Genomic DNA, 16,539 nt, shown 5'->3' with positions numbered 1-16,539 from the left:
TAAGGTGTAAGTACGGGAGATGTTCCCACTGCATGGTGGAATATGTCTGTGAGGTCGGTGTGAGGCGCCCTGTGTGAGGAGCAGATTTGGTCTCACCTGAGCAATGCTCAAGGTGAGTCCTAATACCATCTCTTTAAAATTTTAGAACTTTTAAATAACAATAAGAAACTTCCAAATGCAAATGCAAGTGAACCCATTATTTTCATATTCTTCTCTCTCCCTCCTTCCCTTTTCGACCCAACAAAACCCTAACATGGATGAAAAACCTAACAACGTAAGTAGCTAACACGGTTCATCTACATGCAATCTACAAAAAGCTTTAAAGGTGGAGCTTGTGGAACTTGTAAAAACCCAAGTATATATTTGCTAAGGTAATAAATATTTTTCCTTTCTTATTCTTTTATATGGTCTGTTTGGTCGCAATGCGACTGAAAAAATGGAAATCAATATCTATATATTAAAATGCAATGTGCCAAGCTAGCACTTTCATACTCTACGGTTTATTTTTAAAGTCACTTATTTCTTTTATGGTTTCTTCTCAAAGGCATTTATCTTTTTTTTCTGTTTTTTTTTATTTTTTAATTTTAAAATTGAACAAAATAACTCAAATGATCAATCACCTTCAAGAGTTTTAGCACTCCTCATTAAAACATAATTGTCTCTTTCTCTCTCTCATTAATTCTTTTAATAATCTCTCCTCATTAATTACGCCATTAACTACCTCCTTCAATAACTCATATATATATATATATATATATATATAGTAAAGATTAATTACATTGAATTTGAGAAGTTCAAGGATATATTATTGTGCTAAATAATATACTTCCATTTAAAATTATAATACATTTATATTCCATTTGAAAATAATAAAAATTAATTAACCATCATAAGAATAATTTAGTAAGTTACTTAAATAAAACAAAAATAATTATTATTGATAAAAAAATTTATTAATATAACAAAAATAATTTCATTAATAAAAGGAAATAAGATAAATTAAAAACAAATGTCAATTTAAAAGTAATATAAAACTAATACAAAATTATCTAACAATTATTAATTTTATAATTTAATTTTATTAATTTAAATCCAGCTTAAGTTCCAATAAAATAAATTTTTACATAGTTAATTAAATTTCATAAGGAATTTAAATTTAATAAAAACTAATATACTTAAACAAATTCAATTTTTAATAATTTCAAATTTAATAAAAATAAGAAAATTTATAAAAAACTCCTTAGGTTTTATAACAATCCTATGAAACTCCCCAATGTTTTGACCTTAACAAAAACCTCCCCTATTGTTTTGAAAAAATGTGCAAATACCTTCCTTTAGTCAACTTTCCAAATAAAAAATGTTGATATAATGCATTAATTTCTTCACTTCAATCTTTTTACATTCGTCTAAGAAGAGTAAGGAGAATTAGTTTTTGAAAGTTGTATAGCAAAGTAGATTAGTGGTGGGTGAAGAAGGAAAATTTGGCCCGACCTCGCGTTCGCCCGACGCGTGGCAAAGGCAAGCAGCTCGGGACAATAGAGCACCCAAAGCGAACATCGGAAGCAAGTCAAAACTCACTACCGAACCCCAACTCCAGATCGCTATGTTTAGTCCGAGCTCCTTGTTAAAAGCGAACTCCCTGTTAAAGGTCCCAGCTCCCTAAAACCCGAGCTCCCTAAAAAACCCGACCTAAAGGACCCGAACTCCCTAAAACCCGAGCTCCCTAAAGAACCCAAGCTAAAGGACCCGAACTCCCTAAAGAACCTGAGCCAAGTCCAAGCTCCCTACTAGGAGCCCGAGCTCCCTGATAAGAGCGAGCTCCCTCCTGAGAACCCGAGCTCCCTGCGAGGAGCGCGAACTGTACTGGGCCCCAAGCCTCACGAAGCTGACCCGAGCTAACCCATGGCAGCTCGAAGCATTCCAACCCGAGCTCAAGACACCTCGCTCGCCACTCCAACACCACTCCCAAAACACAAGGCCCGCCAGACGTACCCGATGCCAAGGACGTCCCCATCCAAGGGTGGCGTACCTGACTGATTTGGGATCTGACGCCTGACAGCCGCATCTCAAACGGCTTCCTGCCACCGCCACCTGCAACCGTCGTCACTAGCCGCAGAGGCGGCTCCGACAGAAGGAACAGTGGCGGTTCTGCCCGACTAGAGGAAGTGACACCCGAACTGGCAGGAGTTCAGAAGTAATCATGCTCGACCTGATGGAGGCCTGGAAGTGAGTACGCGAGGTGGTTATAAAAGGATTCTACCCCCCCCAGGGAGGAGGTATGCTAACTCTCGCGCTATCTGGTTATTCTCGCCTCTAAAGGATTCTAACTTGAGCTTCGGAGCCCTTACGCCGGGTTCTCCCCGGAGCTTCTCTTCTCCCATTTCAGGTTCCTGTTACTCACTCCAGAGGCAAGATCGTCAACAGCTAAGACCGGCCAGATTGTGCATCATCAATTGGCGCCGTCTGTGGGAACGCTTCAAAAAGCCTCCCTCCAAACTTTTATATCCTTTCCCTCTTCCCTGAAAAACTCATTACCTATGGCCTTATCCAGCAACGCCGGACGCGGCACAGAGACAAACACCACCGGGGAACAGCTCCAAGTTCTCGTGGTGTGTGTAGGACAGTTCACCATCCCCCTCACGGTGGATGGAACCCCCAATCTGACTACGCCACAAGCAGTGGCACCTGTAAGCCTGCCCTCCGCAAACATCTCCTTCTCTCTTCCCATCGAGACCACCTTCACAGAACCGACCGCCATCCCCCTGGCAGCTAGCCAGAATCGGTTGGACAACTTAATGCAATGCATGCGGGCAATGCAAGCCCAGATGCAGCAGTTCCAGCAACACCAGCTTCACCAACACCAAGTGTTGCACAACCTCTCCCAATACCACTATCAGCAGCAGTTTCCCCAACTGACACCAAACCAACCATCGCTTCCACCTCGCCACCCTGCCCCGAAGCCAGTAAAGGCCTCTCCGCAGGATGGGCGCCTTCACCAAGGGAAGGCCTCCAGGCCCCAGAATCCCCCAAACAGCCAGGCCTCGTCCCCAGGCCGGAGAGAAAGAAAAGTCATCCCCGCCTCGCGGCTCGCAGGCGGATCAGGAACCTCGCTCGCGAGGTCAGCACCTCGGGTCTCAAAACCGGAGTCCCCACTGGTGGAAAACCGATTCGGCGCACTGGCAGCAGCGGACTACCAGAATTCCGAGCCCATCGAGCTCGGCAACACGGAGGCCAGCAGCGCCAGCACGAGGCCCACTCAGCAGCGAAGACGCTGTCGAAGTCGACGAACCGCCACCTGCGTCCTATCCGAGCTCAGAGGCAAAGGCGAGACGAGCTCGGACGAGGTAGGAATCGCCCCGATTCTCTCGGTTCCTTCCCCCCTCGCCTCAGAACTCCTGGCAGTCCCCTTGCCTAGAGATTTCAAGCTCCCGCCCCTAGACAAGTACGACGGATCCTTCGACCCCAACGATCACGTGGACGCTTTCCAGTCCCAAATGCACCTCGCCAGGGCCAGTGAATCATGCATGTGCGTGGCCTTCACCACCACCCTCAAGGGGGTAGCCCGCACTTGGTACAGGAACCTAGCCCCCGGATCGATAAAGTGTTGGGCCCAGTTCGTGCAGGTCTTCACTGTACACTTTGTTACCAGCAAACGGTGCCCCAGAGCAGAGGAAAGCATCTTCGGAGTAGTCCAAAGGGAAGGAGAACCCATACGGGGCTACATCAAACGATTCAACGAGGCATGCTTACAGATACCTCGGTTAGACCCCGCGGTACAGCTCGCCGCAGCAAAAAGAGGGGTGACGCACAAGGAATTCAAGTGGCACATGGTAGCTAACCAGCCCGCGACCGTGGCCGAGTTCCTCAAACTCGCGGACAAGTTCATGAGGACGGAGGAGGAAATCAACCAGAGAACCGAGGGCGGAAACGAGAAAAGAAAGAGGGACGGCGAGCCCTCTAGCTCGGCCGACCGGAAAAACACGGCCCGGGACCCGAAACCGAACCAGTCGTTCCGAGCTCCCCCGCCAGCTCGGACGGATTACACGCCACTGAACACAAGGCGGACCGAGATCCTAATGACGATCAAGGACGCCCCCTTCGTGAAATGGCCACCTCGCCTAAAGGGAAATCCGAACAAAAGAAACAAGAACTTGTATTGTACTTTCCATAGGGACCACGGTCACAGTACCGAACAGTGCAATAACCTCCGAGACGAGATAGAGGGGCTCATCCGTCGCGGATACTTAAGGAACTTTGTACAGCACAACAATAATAGCAATAAAGCGGATCAGCCGGGCAAGCACTTAAAAGACGCCCCGGAGACTAGCAGCAGGCCTGCCGAACCGATGCAGCGACAGCCTCCGGCAGAAAGGCCAGTGCGAGGAACCATCCACGTAATTGTGGGAGGTTCAGTGGTGGCGGGGTGCACATCAGCGGCAGCTCGGACCTCAGTTCGCGAAGCGGTCCTCGAGGAGCGGAACCCCCCGAAGAGGCCGAAGACCGAAGAGCCGATCCTTTTTACAGAAGACGACGCGCGGGGAGTTCGCTACCCTCACGATGACGCACTCGTCATTAAACTCAGGATCAGCGACTTCGAAGTTAGGCGCGTACTCGTAGATTCAGGCAGCTCGGCGGACATCCTATTCAAGTCGGCATTTGATCAGCTACAGCTGCCAAGGAGCGAACTAAAACCTGCGAGCACTCCCCTGGTGGGCTTCAGCGGGGAGGAAGTCAGGCCTCTTGGGAAGATAACGGTGTCCGAGGAAGTCGGCACATGGCCTTGTGCGGTCAGACTCAGCCACGATTTTCTGGTGGTCGCGACCCCTCCCCATACAACGCCATAATAGGACGGCCAATCACGCATATCCTGCGGGCGGTGGTCTCTACCTATTATTTGGCAATGAAGTTCCCTACGGACTTCGGTGTGGAGGTAGTGCGGGGCAACCAGCTCGAGTCCCGCAAGTGCTACGTCGCCGCCCTAAAGGGCAAGTCCAAGCCGGCCGGCGACCTCGACCTGGAGCGGCCTACGGAGCAAGGCAAAGAACGAGCCTCGCCGACAGAAGAGACAGTCGCGATCCCGACCTTACCTACGGACCCATCTCGCGCACTCCAGATTGGTGCTTATGTCAAGGAACCCCTACGGGCCGAACTGGTAAGTTTTCTACTCCAAAATTTAGATGTTTTTGCGTGGTCCGCGGCCGAAATGCCCGGTATTGACCCTAGTCTTATAACTCACAAACTCAACACTGACCCTTTAGTCAGACCCGTTAGACAGAAGAAACGGAACTTAGCCCCGGAGCGCTGGAGAGCGGTCGACGAGGAAGTCGAAAAGCTCCTCGCGACAGACTTCATAAGGGAAGTCCATTACCCGAGCTGGGTGGCCAACCCTGTGCTGGTGAAAAAGGCGAACGGCAAGTGGCGCATGTGCGTTGACTACACCGACCTGAACCGAGCTTGCCCGAAAGACTGCTTCCCCCTTCCTAGGATCGACCGTCTAGTGGACGCGACCTCGGGACACGAATTGCTAAGTTTCCTGGATGCCTACTCAGGCTAAAACCAAATCCGGATGGACCAGTCCGACGAGGAAAAAACCAGCTTCATAACCGAATTCGGTATATACTGTTACAAGGTCATGCCCTTCGGGTTAAAAAACGCCGGGGCGACCTTCCAAAGACTTGTAAATAAGCTGTTTCGGCCCCTGATCGGCACAAAGATAGAGTGCTATGTAGACGACATGGTCGTCAAAACACAGTTTTCACAAGAATTAATACAAGACTTAGATTCTGTCTTCCAAATCCTGCGTCGGTATAACATGAAATTAAACCCCAACAAATGCGTCTTCGGCGTCACCTCGGGCAAGTTCCTGGGCTACGTTGTCAATCGACGTGGCATCGAGGCCAACCCAGACAAAATACAAGCCATCCTAGATATGAGACCTCCCCGGAAAATAAAAGAAGTCCAAAGGCTGAACGGCCGCATAGCCGCCCTGAGCCGCTTCATGTCCAAATCAGCAGACCGCTGCCTACCCTTCTTCAAAGCGATCAAAGGCCAAGGGTTCGAGTGGACCCAAGACTGTCAGCTCGCGTTTGACAAGCTAAAAGGCTACCTCGCCAAAGTACCAACCTTAGCTCGGCCTGAGGAAGGCGAAGTCTTGGAGCTGTACCTCTCGGCCAGCGACGAGGTGGTCAGTTCGGTACTAGTAAAGGAGGCAGACCGGGTCCAACGACCCATATATTATGTTAGTAAAATCTTGCAGGGAGCAGAGACAAGGTACCCGCAGATAGTAAAGCTAGCGTATGCTCTAGTGATAGCAGCACGGAAACTCCGCTCGTACTTCCAGACCCACACCGTCATCGTCCTGACCAGCAAACCTCTGAGGCAAGTCTTACTCAAACCCGAGGTTTCCGGCCGGCTGACGAAGTGGTCCATCGAGCTCAGCGAGTACGATCTCCAGTACAAGCCAAGAACTGCCATCAAGGCCCAAGCCTTGGCAGATTTTATCGCAGAATGCACGTTTAGCCTCGAAGCCCCTGAGCCGGTAGAGCCCGAGATCCCCAGTTCGGGCGAACTCGGAGCTCCCGAGCCAAACGAGTCCGAACCCCGCGAAGTAGCAGCCAGTATGGCATCCCTCCTGGTTAGACCAATAGCGAACTGGGAGGAGGAGCCCTGGATCCTTCACGTAGATGGCTCCTCGAACCAACAAGGCAGCGGGGCTAGAATAGTGCTACGCGGCCCGGGCGGAACAAAACTGGAATACGCACTACGCTTTGAGTTCGCGGCATCCAACAACGAGGCAGAGTACGAGGCACTAATAGCTGGGCTAAACCTAGCGCGCGAGGTTGGGGCAAAGCACGTGGTTATCTGCAGTGATTCCCAGCTCGTGGTCAACCAAGTTACAGGCGAGTACGAAGCACGCGAACTCACTATGATTGCGTACTTGGCAAAAGTAAATGAATCTCTGCTCAACTTCCAATCACACTTCATCAAGCAAATCCCGAGGTCAGAGAACGCTGAGGCCGACGCCCTGTCCCGACTGGCTAGCACGAGCCACAACGCCAGGAGAACCGTGTACATAGAAGACTTGCCTTGGCCCAGCATTCTCGGTGGGGCAGAAGAGGTCGCTCCCGTCACCGAAGCAGAGCCGAGCTGGATCGACCCACTCGCGAGCTTCCTGTTAGACGGAACACTCCCCGCGGACCGCAACACAGCCAAGAGGGTGCAGCGCCAGGCAGCCAAATACGTCATGATAGACGAACGGTTGTACCGACGATCCTACACGCTCCCCTATCTGCGATGCTTGCGCCCAGCCGAAGCCAAGCTGGTACTCCGCGACATCCACGAAGGCTTGTGTGGCGGACACCTGGGGGGCAGAGCCCTTGCCCAAAAGGCACTTCGACAAGGATACTACTGGCCAACGATGAAGGCAGAGGCAATCGAGCTCGTCAGAAAATGCGGCAAGTGTCAGAAGCACGCCAGCATCCACCATCAGCCCGCTGCCGACCTCAAATACCTCACCAGTCCATGGCCCTTCGCCCAATGGGGCATCGACCTCCTGGGGCCATTCCCACCAGCGACAGACGGGAGGAAATTCCTAGTGGTGGCAGTAGATTATTTCACAAAGTGGATAGAAGCCGAACCCCTGGCAATAGTTACAGCTTGAAACATACAAAACTTCTTTTGGAAGAACATCGTATGTCACTTCGGGCTACCTCGGGTACTGATATCCGACAGTGGCAAACAGTTCGAAGACATCAAGTTCCAAGAATGGTGCCAAAGTATGGGAATTAGTCAGAACTTCACATCGGTCGCACACCCGCAGGCAAATGGCCAAACAGAAGTAATGAACAGAGCCATCCTCCGCGGACTAAAAACGCGATTGGACCGAGCCAAAGGTTTATGGGCAGACGAACTACCAAGTGTTTTATGGGCACACCGAACCACGGAAAAGACCGCCACGGGTGAGACCCCCTTTAACCTCACCTATGGCACCGAAGCAATGATCCCGGCGGAAATCGAAGTGCCTACGTTACGACTGGAAGCGTACGACGAACGGACAAACGAGGGCGAGTTGCGCACCAACCTCGACCTACTGGACGAAGTGAGAGACCTCGCGCACATCCGAACTGCGGCTTACCAACAAAAGGTAGCTCGGTACTACAATGCGCAAGTAAAAAAGAGGAACTTCCGCGTCGGCGACCTGGTTCTCCGTAAGGTCATGGTGCCCGAACCCGGCGTAGGGAAACTGGGACCGAACTAGGAAGGACCCTACAGAGTAACAAAAACACTCGGTGGGGGAGAGTACGAGTTCGGAACCCTAGAAGGGAAACAAGTACCCCGAGCATGGAACGTTGTCAACTTGAGAAGGTACTATCTATAGGCCACCAAAGCAAGTACGCCGAAGTCATTTCATTAAACAAACTGACGGACCGAAATGGACAGTTCGACAGAAAATATATAAGCTCGAAGACACCAGTACATGAACAAAAAGACGTTTCATTTCAAAACAGATGTGTACATTTCATTTCATTTCATTTTACAAGCCCGGAGCTACTTCATCGTCATCAGAAGCCTCTCCGACAACGCCCGAAGGACCTACCTCCCCTTCGGAGTCTGGTTCGGCATCCGCGGCATTAGCCATCTCCGGAGTGATGCGCGAAGTGGATATGGCGCTGGTATCGAGGTCGGGGTACGTATTCCGGATCATCCACCGACTTAGCTTGAAACCCCTCCTGTAGGAGTCTACCATAAGGTCATCGAAATCCGGCGAAGCAATGTAATCGCTGACAGCCTTCTTCTTCGCGTCTTCGATACCCTGAGAGAAGATCTGAGTCCTCTCCCTGATATCCTCCTGAAGATATTCGACCTGGTGCTCCAAGTCCAGCTTCATTTCCGCCATGCGCTGCACCACCACCCCCATGGCCTCGGCATCCCTCCGAGACCTCGCCTGCCTAGACCGTGCACGGCGAGCAGCAACACCAGCAGCGCGAGCATTCTCCTCGGCAGTCCGAGCATTCTCCTCAGCAGCCCGAGCAGCCTCCTCGGCAGCTCGCGCCTGCCGCGAGCATTTCTCCACCTGGTTCGCCAAGGCGTGAATGGAGGAGTTCACCTATCAAAGGAAAAGGAGGTCAGAGAAACGAATAAAAAAATATATATATATATATATATATAGAAGCTAAACTCGGAGGCATGCCACTTACCACCATGGCATGAGTAACGGCACGGCAGGCCACTTGGTGCAGAGGGAGCTCGGTCCACGCCGCGACTTCCTCAGGAAACATCGCCTCCTTACTCCGTTGAAGAGCATGCATGGGCGACAGCATGCTCCTGAAGTCCCCCGGGGCCTCCGAGCCCGACGGCCCAGCTCGCATATGAGCGGACTCGGAATAAGCGGGAGCCCCCGTGTGTGTGGTTTCAGCATAAGGAGCCCCCACCGGCCCCTGCATGGGAGGAACCATCTCGGGCTCCTCTGCCGGACAGTCCGGCACCTCGGGCCCTGCAGCTCGGGATGGCTCGGCGCGAGCTCGCTTGGCCACCCGCTTTCTCCTCTTCATCCCCTCGAATAAGTGCGCACCTCGTGACCCTCGTGAATCCATTGTACCTGCGAAAAGGAGTTCGGCATCAGTAAGACGTAAGCGAAGAACAAGACAAGATCACTGGGGAAAGAACCTACCCGAACTCAGGCCCGCAGCAATAAGCTTGGCCTCCGTCAGATACCATTGGCAATCCAGCCCAAGCCGCGCCCATTGCCGAAGGCCCTCCGCTGTCTCCTCATCAAGTGTGATGCCGGAATCAAGAGCGGCCACCCCCCAGCCGGTCTGAAACGGCCACCCCATCGCACTTCGCACCCCGAAATAGTCCCGCTTCCACGCCGGGACCTTATTGGGGAGTCCGTGTAAGAGCTTGAAGCCCGGGCGAGGGGACAGGTAGTATGCCCGCCTACGCCCAGGGAGGGGACCCACTTGCTTTTGCAACATCAAGATAGAAGAAAAAATCTCCAGATCCAGAGGGAAGTTCTCGTCGCAAAATAAAGAGATCGTTCCCACTAAGTTCCTAATAGAGTTCGGGTGAAGCTGGCCAACCGTCACACCGAAGTGGTTTAGGACCTCGACAACGAGAGGGTGGAAGGGCAGTCGCAGCCCCGCGGCGAGCTGTTCCCGGAAAATCACCATCTCATCAGGGCCATGTTCCCAAGGAAAGCTCCCCGTAGGGATAAAATAACCGTACTCACTGGGCAAATTATAGTAGTCTACGAGGGTTTGAAGTTCCTCAAGCGTCATGGTCGAAGGGCCGAACTGATCTACAACCCGGCCACGGCAAGAGGTGGATGCCGACCTACCCGAAGCACCTCGGGTAGTAGGCCCAACCCCTCCCTCAGGACCTACATCGGGCTCGCTTGAACTACCGTGGGACGCAAACTGGATCGTAGAACCCACATCAGACCCGCTTGAACAGTCTAAACCCTCCAAACCAGACATCGCGAAATGGAACGGGATTCCAAAAAATACTCACCCGGGAAGAAGACAAGCTGACCGCGAGAACTCGAACAAGCAAGACCTGGAACGCGAGCTGAAAAGCCTGGGCGCGAGCTGAAACTTAAGGCGCGAGCTCAAGATATACGACAATAGCAGGGACGGGCCCCCCCCCTCTCGCACTATTTATATCCACAGCGTACGGAAAGCGACGGCCCAGATCGAAGCCAATCCAACGGCCCACAGCCGCGTTAAGGCGCACGTCTCCCAAAACCAATTGGCGTACGTCTTTCAGGGACTGACGGAGCGTCGCGCATGTCTTGTCAGAGGACAGGTGTCGGCCCGCGTCTTCCCGAAACGGACGGAGCAACGGCGCACGTCCCCTCACAATAAAAGCGTCTGCAGCGCAACTCCCGAATAACTGACGCCACGACTTCCGAACGCGCGCCCCTTTTTGAAAATCAAATTGGAGCGAGCGCGCTCAGCACAGACCAAAACCCTCCCACTACCTTGCAACTCCCCGCGCCAAGACGGAACCATTGTCACAGGGAGTGGGGGGCAATTGATGAAGGGAAATTTGGCCCGACCTCGCGTTCGCCCGACGCGTGGCAAAGGCAAGCAGCTCGGGACAATAGAGCACCCAAAGCGAACATCGGAAGCAAGTCAAAACTCACTACCGAACCCCAACTCCAGATCGCTGTGTTTAGTCCGAGCTCCTTGTTAAAAGCGAACTCCCTGTTAAAGGTCCCATCTCCCTAAAACCCGAGCTCCCTAAGTCCTAGCTCGGTACCAGGAGCCCGAGCTCCCTCCTGAGAACCCAAGCTCCCTGCGAGGAGCGCGAACTATACTGGGCCCCAAGCCTCACGAAGCTGACCCGAGCTAACCCATGGCAACTCGAAGCATTCCAAACTGAGCTCAAGACACCTCGCTCGCCACTCCAACACCACTCCCAAAACACCAGGCCCGCCAGACGTACCCAATGCCAAGGACGTCCCCATCCAAGGGTGGCGTACCTGACTGATTTGGGATCTGACGCCTGACAGCCGCATCTCAAACGGCTTCCTGCCACCGCCACCTGCAACCGTCGTCACTAGCCGCAGAGGCGGCTCCGACAGAAGGAACAGTGGCGGTTCTGCCCGACTAGAGGAAGTGACACCCGAACTGGCAGGAGTTCAGAAGTAATCATGCCCGACCTGACGGAGGCCTAGAAGTGAGTACGCGAGGTGGTTATAAAAGGATTCTACCCCCCCCCCAGGGAGGAGGTATGCTAACTCTCGCGCTATCTGGTTATTCTTGCCTCTAAAGAATTCTAACTTGAGCTTCGGAGCCCTTACGCCGGATTCTCCCCGGAGCTTCTCTTCTCCCATTTCAGGTTCCTGTTACTCACTCCAAAGGCAAGATCGTCAACAGCTAAGACCGGCCAGATTGTGCATCATCAGTGGGTAAAGTTGAAACTTTAAATTATGTATGATAATGCATTAACAATGATAAGGGTATTTTGGTAACTTTAATGTCTTTATTACCGAAGAGCATCAAGATACACAAAAAAATAATATAAATTTATCTAGAGAATAGGAAATTGGCCATTCTCACTAAAGTGCAACTTAGATTGTGATCAGATGAACTAGACTTAACCCCCAAAAAAATTAATATTTGAGTTGAACTTAAATAGACACCATTTAATTGGAAAATGTTATAAGGCTCCATCTTCAATTTTGTTGATAAATAAAGCCCACAGTCCTAACTAGTATTTCAATAAAATTTATATTTTCTCACATTTGTTTTGGGCGAAATGGTGGGACGGAAAATAACATTTGAAGATTAGGGATGAGACCCAAAGGGAAACAAAAATAGAAGCGAGCAAGAAAAAAAATACCGAAGGCGGCCGACTTCTTTCCAATCATGGTTTTAAAAGGCGTTTGAGGCGAGGCGAGGCAAGATTTCATCTAGCCTCAATAGGGCCACGTTCTGAGACAAGTGCACCCATAAATCACGTTCGACCACGTCGACCAGGTGAGAGAACGCATAACGTTCACGGTAAAAGGCCCATCAACACGAATTCGGCGGTTCAACCGGACACAAATCCCTAGTAGTTCTTCATTTCGAAGTTTGGTTTTGTCTTTTTTTTTTTAATCTCTACACAACACAATGACAATTTAAACAAAAAACCATTTTCATCCGATTTTCCGATTCTCCTTTTTCTATTTTTGGTGGAGTTGGAGAGGTAAGTAGTCGTACTTGATGGAGATACAGTGATCTGATTTCTATAGATGATCTCTCTCTCTCTCTTTAATGCTTGGGGTCGTTGTGTTGTTCTCTGGACAGATTATGCTTGTTGTAGCATATGACTATGAGGCATGGTAGCACCGTTGTATCTGCGAAAGCCGGAACGTATTATCGCTGTAGAAATCGTTGATCTTTTGCCGCGTGACGTCTCTTTCGCTTGCCCTTATAACGGTGGTAGCTATAGTAGGGCGGTCTTCTCGCTTTCCGTGCTGGAGTATTGCTGGTCAAACACATGGTCTGGTGTGTCCGAGATTGAAACAATAGTGATAGAGCCGTCTATCACCATGGCCTGCATAACTTTGCAACAATCGAACTGGTTTTGCTACAATGGAAAAATGTTGTAAATGATTATAAATCAAATTTACAAGAAAAAACGGAAATTATAAATCATTAAATCAGATATTTGTCTTCAAGAATCAAGACTATTAATAGAACGGGAAAATGCTTACTTTATTTACATATACACAGGAAGAAATAGCTTTCTTGAAGCAAGAAAATTGCAAGGGAAAGAACCCATGAGAGGTAGAGAGAAGTGCCGATGCAACAATTATCGGGTTGCTGTAACGCGAAACTACAAAAGAAACCTAACTAATTTCAGATGTGGCTTTCTTGTTTTACCGTTTTGAGCTTTGAAGATAATCTGTGGAGGCTCTTTTGATTTAACTTTTGTCATTTTGTTAATGGGCCTTTTACTATGAATATTATGCCTTCTCTCACCTGGTCGACGTGGTCGAACGTGATTGATGGGTGCACTCACCCGTGGATGCACGGAGGCGTGCACCCGCGAATGACACAGACAAAAGGCCCCATTTCTTCGATTTCTTTCTTCCATTTCTTTCCACCGACCCTACTCATACACCAAACCCTTCTTCGTCGGCGGCAATAGAATTCCGGCGGGTCATCGACGGCGACAGAGCTCCGGCGGAGACATTTTCTTCTTCTTCGCCTCTTCTCTTCTTCTCCTCCTCTCCATTCTTCTTCTTCGACAAATAGCTCCGGTGGTAGGGCCGGCGACCATTCTTCTTCTTCTTCGCCTTCTCCGGTGGTGGGTCCGATCTGAAAGACGAACAGGTATGACCGTTGCTTTCTCTTCCATATTATTTTCTTCTATGTATCCTTTTCTTCTAGGTTGCTCAAATATGCATTAGCCATTAGGTAAAACTGAACCCTAATTTAAACAGATCGGACATTTGAGTCAGACCTCAAACTGGATGCTTTTCAATTATTTGTCACATTAAATAACTAATTGGGGTTAGTGTAATCCTACCTCACTAACTGTATCATTAATTCCTTTCTGTATGTTTGAGAATTTGTAGGAATAGGATTTTTCTACCTGTCGTCATTGTGTATGGTTTATTTATCAATCTCACCAAAGACTAATAGACCTTAACATTCTTGATTTTCCTTAAATAAAAAATGCATAAATAAATAAGAGAATTTGTAGTCATAGGATTTATTTTTATGTCTCTATATGTATCTATTTGGCAAGGAAAATTCTGCCAATTTCACCACATGTTCTGCACTGGATTTTTCTGCTTTTGTCCACGTTGCTGCAATTTTTTTATATCCAAGGATGTTCTTACAACCTTATGCAAATTCCCCATTTTTTTTTTCTGCCAGCAAGAATATGCTACACTCAATAGTCCTTTAGATCTTCAACAATCCTTTCTTGAAAGGCTACATAACCCATCTTACCAACACTTTTAGCATCCCTTTGCAGTTTGTAGAAGTTCATTTGAGTCAGTCTTTGAATTTCACTTAAGCATGTGACATTTTAGACCTGTGTCATTGTGCCATTTTTGGTACATATGACTACACTTGTGGTGAACTGCTCACAAGTTATCATTGTTTAAATCATGCGACTTATGAAACATAAATTCTCCTTCATTGAATCAGTAGTGCTACTGATGTCATAGACTCGGCCTGTTGAGTCTCTGGCGCTCGGCCTCTTCGGATGGACTGCTATACCAAGTGAAACACAACAGTAGCTGGCTTCCCTAGCTCTACCAAGAAAAACCGAGCCTCTCTCTTTCAGCTTTGGCATTTTTTACTTTCTCCATTTCAAATTATAACCATATACCCTATGGATTTAACGTTTTAATACCTAAAATGTATCTCATTCTCTTGTATCCAGCAGGAACAGATTTGATTGCTATATTACTGATTTAGTGTTGGAACTAAATTGAATCATTTCTTTCTTTTCTTCTACTTTGAGAGTTGGTAGATTAATTGGTGTTGTAATTCATGGTTAATTTAACCCTTGTCAGTGTTCTAAATTATTTCCCTAGGATGAATGCCAATTAGATTTGGGTAGGATTACTTCTCTTGATGTAAACTGAATTATATGAAAGGTTTTTTTTAATGCATCCAACATCAATAAAATGTAAAATTAGAGTTGCAAATGGATCCAATCAGTTATATTCAAAGTTTCAAATTAGAATTTGGATCTTTTCCATAGAGTTTATGTCAGATTTGAATTGAATTCACATATAATTGGATATTGAACCGTATAAATAAATTAAACTAAAATTATCAAAATATTGTATAGTTTAATAGAATGAACTAGAGATGACTCTAAGCTGATTTACATGTCGGAAAAAGAAAACTGACTCTAATCAGATTTGAATTGAATTCAGATTTATTTTGATTCATTACTTGCTAGTTGATGAGATACTACTTGCTTTGTATTTGTCTTGGAGGCGATTACATATTGAAAAGATTTGAATAGTCAACAATTATTGGACCATTGATACATTAAATAAGTCACAAATAATTATGTAAAATTTCAATTATTTATTTCTTTTTATGTTTCCATAATTTATAAGTTTTAGCACCCAACCGCCTTGAGGCTTACGCCTCGCCTCTTTAGCACCCAACCGCCTCGCCTCCTCCGCCTTTAGCCATTTAAAACCTTGCTCCCAGCCGATCTTCAGACTCCCAACGATTGGATCCCCGATCAGCATCTTCTTCACCTTCGGAGAAGGTAAGACCACAAATATGCCTCGTTTTACTTCTTTGGTCCATTCTTTGTATTTTTTCTCTCTGAAACCTCATCATTCTTCTTCCCCTCCCTGCTTTCTTCGCCATCACCGGTCGGCATCCTAACCATATCCCATGTCCTCTCCAGAAACTGTAAAGCTAAAAATAGACCCTTCAGCTCTTAGGGATGTCTTCCGTTGAGCATTCTTTGAATGATAAGGGTCATGCACACCTTCTGGCAATGAATGTCCCCAAAATGACTTGCTGCCATTTATTCCGGCAACCAAATGACGTTGGATCTGCTAAACCTCTGTGACTATTGTTGCAGACCTAACAATCTTTATAATTTTTTTTTCATGATATATTGGACCTAACTATTCATCTTACTTGTTTTCTTTTTTGTTTATTGTTGTGATTATTTTTTTATGATATATTGGATCTAACAAGTCTTTGTTTTTCTTCATAAGATATTGTTTTTTTTATGAATTTTTTCTTCATAAGATATTATTCCTAACAATTTTAGTTTCTTGTCCAGAACTGCCAAATCGAAATAGGTATTGGAAAACTTTCTTGGAACCAACACAACTCTCAGGTACGACATATGCATTTGTTTTTTCCCCATTCTTCTGTTATTTGGTAAAAAAAATCAGATTACTGAGAACTATTTGCTCTATTCAATATGTTAGTATAACAACTTGATTTTAATGGTGGTTTTGTTTTGATGCTTTTTTTTTTGCCTTCTGATCTAGCCTACTATTGTTTTTTCTTGGATCATCTTCAAGGCATTTCATGTGTAACAAGGTTT

The 16,539-nt window shown here is 47.8% G+C and overlaps 1 long non-coding RNA gene across 1 annotated transcript; it reads left to right on the top strand.

Annotated features, from left to right (window-relative positions):
• The first annotated feature begins 12,558 nt into the window (after positions 1-12,558).
• LOC104588194 (uncharacterized) lies at positions 12,559-16,330 on the top strand. Its single transcript, XR_016079746.1, has 3 exons — positions 12,559-12,693; positions 12,795-13,826; positions 16,270-16,330. It is a non-coding gene; the product is annotated as an uncharacterized LOC104588194 (long non-coding RNA).
• Positions 16,331-16,539: the final 209 nt, after the last annotated feature.

The sequence above is a fragment of the Nelumbo nucifera genome, chromosome 8 (assembly GCF_055504915.1).
Source record: "Nelumbo nucifera cultivar China Antique chromosome 8, China Antique-T2T, whole genome shotgun sequence".
NCBI lineage: Eukaryota > Viridiplantae > Streptophyta > Magnoliopsida > Proteales > Nelumbonaceae > Nelumbo > Nelumbo nucifera.
The sequence above is the reverse complement of the archived record's forward strand: the minus strand, read 5'-3'. Positions and strand labels throughout refer to the sequence as shown.